Source organism: Schistocerca piceifrons, chromosome 5 (assembly GCF_021461385.2).
Source record: "Schistocerca piceifrons isolate TAMUIC-IGC-003096 chromosome 5, iqSchPice1.1, whole genome shotgun sequence".
Lineage (NCBI taxonomy): Eukaryota > Metazoa > Arthropoda > Insecta > Orthoptera > Acrididae > Schistocerca > Schistocerca piceifrons.
In genome coordinates this window covers 549,481,195-549,484,374 of record NC_060142.1, presented here as the reverse complement: position 1 = coordinate 549,484,374, position 3,180 = coordinate 549,481,195, and the positions used below count along the sequence as shown (strand labels likewise).

The following is a 3,180-nucleotide window of genomic DNA, read 5'->3' as shown; positions in this document are numbered from 1 at the left end:
AAACACGGATCTACAGGATTCACACACAGATAATGCACACGATTTCTCTCCCTCAGGTTAACTTGACGACCGTGGGGGCAGGAAGGGCATACGGCCAGGAAGTTAAATAATAGAATAAAATCTGCCAAATCCTGAAAGAGTGGATCCCTTAATAGATCCCTTAATAGACGCGATAAACGCTATGGAAGGAAAGAAGAACCATTAAAACGTTTTCTGTGTTTTAGTGTTATTATTACGAAAAATGTACTCATCGTGACACGTTAAAAGTGGAAGCGACAACAGGTTATAGTCAAATGAGGGGAAGGGAGGGGAGGGAGGGGGAGAGAGAGAATCAAACCACTCAGTCTTCAGGTCACAAGCGGCCCATCGGGACCATCCGACCGCCGCGTCATCCTCAGCTGAGGATGCGGATAGGAGGGGCGTGGGGTCAGCACACCATTCTTCCGTTATGATGGTTTTCTGTGACCGGAGCCGCTACTATTCGGTCGAGTAGCTCCTCAATTGGCATCAAGGGGCTGAGTGCACCCCGAAAAATGGCAACAGCGCATGGCGGCCCGGATGGTCACCCATATAAGTACCGGCCATGCCCGACAGCGCTGAACTTTGGTGATCTGATGGGAACCAGTGTATCCACTGTGGCAAGGCCGTTGCTGGCGGGAGAGAGACAGAGGGAAATTGTGATTGTGTCTCCAGCCCCCCCCCCCCCCCACACACACACACTAAAGAAGAGAACAGCACCCTGGATCCACCAACTCTGTATTTCAGTTTTTACGAGTACATCTACACCTACATCATATTCCGCAAGCCACGTCTTGGTGTGTGGCGGATGGTTCAGAAAGAAATGCAACACAGTTTTTCTAGTCCAGTTTCGTTGAAAAAATGGGGAATTTGTTGTGGACATCGAGCTTCAGCCCCTATAGTTTCATGAAGTTCCGAAAGGTGACAACGAGAACGCCATCTGTAACGGAGCTGTGTTCCAAGCAGAGAGCTTCCATTCAGTTTCTTTTGTCGGAAAACCAGAGGATCGCAGATATTGATAGGCGTTAGCTGAAAGTCTAGGGAGACCTACAGTAAAAAAAAAAAATGCATTGTGAGTCGTCGGGAGAGGTGTCTGCATCATCGCTACAAGGTCCCGCAAACCTGTCCGATCTTCTGCGTGCTGGCTGTTCTGCGTGCTGGCTGGCCGCACACAACTGCGACTCGTGCAGTGTTGCTTAGAACGTGCGGACACTCTCATCCGAGGTGATCGACGGGTCATAATAAAACACCTCGTCGCTCAAGTGGGCGTCTCTGTTGGTAGTGCTGACATATCCTTCCACCAACTGGGATACTCAAAGGTGTGTGGCCGCTGGGTTCCTCGCCACTTAACAGAAGGCTATAAAGAGCAACGAAGGACCATGTGAGCGAAATTGCTTGCGTGTTACGAGGTTGGTCGTCACAGTTCTTCGTCGCACATCGTCACAGGCAATGAAACATGGTTTCATCACTTCGAACCGCAAACAAAACAGCAATCAGTGGAATGTGACGCCAGCTCTCCTCTGAAGAAAAGGTTCGAAGCCGCATTCTCAGCCGGCAAAGTCGTGGCGACGGTCTTCTGGGACAATGAAGGGGTTACTCTGTCTGTTGTCCTCCCTCATGGTGCAGCGATCAACTCCTAAGTGTATTGTTACCCTCAGAAAGTTGGAAAAACAACTTCAGAGTCTTGGTCGCCACAAAAAATGCAAAAGATCTTCTCCATACAACGCAAGATCTCTCACAAGTCTGCATATCCGAGAGGAGCTCACAGAACTTCACGAACCAAGAGTCTGAATCTCGCACTTTCCGACTTCCACCTGTGTGGCCCAATGGAAAACAGTACTTGGATGATGCGGAGGTTACTGATGCAGCAAGACGTTGGCTCCGACGTCGACCAGTAGATTGGTACCATGCAGCGTACAGGCCCTCCCAGTAAGGTGGCGTAAAGCTGTCCATTGAATGGAGATTATATAGGAAAATGGGGTTTTGTAGCCTAAAGAATGGGGAACAGTATGGTGCATTGGAATCCCGAATAAAACCAATCTGCTAAAAACTAAACTAAACTCCTCCCGAACATGTCATGAAGGCCCAACGGTACTAACCGGCCGCCGTGTCATCCTCAGCCCATAGGCGTCACTGGATGCGGATAAGGAGGGGCATGTCGTCAGCATACCGCTCTCCCGCCCATATGTCAGTTTCCGACAGTTTGCCTCACAAGGGCTGAGTGCACCCCGCTTGCCAACAGCGCTGGGCAGACCGGATGGTCACCCATCCAAGCGCTAGCCCAGTCCGACAGCGCTTAACTTCGGTGATCTGACGGGAACCGGTGGTACCACTGCGGCAAGGCCGTTGGCAAAACCAATCTGCTACCAGAACAAAAATATTTTGCAATACATATTGGACACCGCTCGTATTTCAAATGCGTATTTCGGAACGAAAACTGCTTCGCAAAAGTTCTCAGTATTCACAAGACGTCATTTGTCACGACCTTGTGAAGCAGTAAAGAAATATTAGTGTTTAACATCCCGCCGACACCGAGGTCTTTAGAGACGAAGCACAAGCTCGGATTGTTGAAAGAATGGGGAAGGAAGTCGGCCGTGCCCTTTAGCCATCTCGGCATCTCTCTGGATCGATTTAGCGAAATCACGGAAAACCTACATCTGGATGGCTGGACGCTGATTCCAACCGTCAACCCCCCCCCCCCCCCCTAATGCGAGCCCAGTGGCTAACAACTAAGCCACCTCGCTCGGTGGGTGGTGAAGCAGTCGCACCTGATGGATACTACTTACCGTAAAAACATGTGAACGGTAGCAAAGACAGACTGCAGCGCTACAAAATACCTGTACACAGCGAGAACCTGCATCACAGGTGACCCGTAGCGAAATTCCTCTACACCGTTCTATCTTCATTGGACATACATCGTGAACAAACGTGACTATGAAAATGTCGGAAAGAGACATGTTGTGGCACCAAAGATATTCGTTCAAAGTATGCCACCGCTCACTCACACAAACTTGCTGCTTATGAAAGCAGCATTATGAACAGACTGGTCAAATTATAGTCACCTCCAGCAGATTTAGAAAAAGAAAGAAACGTTACCAGATAAATTGTCCAAAATAATGAATACGCTCCACATACATTAGATTGCGCTGAAGAAAAATAGTA

General features: G+C 49.1%; 2 pseudogenes; both read right to left on the bottom strand.

Moving 5' to 3' along the window:
• Nucleotides 1–534: 534 nt before the first annotated feature.
• On the bottom strand, nt 535–652 carry LOC124799750 (annotated as a pseudogene).
• A 1,599-nt stretch (nt 653–2,251) lies between these two features.
• On the bottom strand, nt 2,252–2,369 carry LOC124799483 (annotated as a pseudogene).
• Nucleotides 2,370–3,180: the final 811 nt, after the last annotated feature.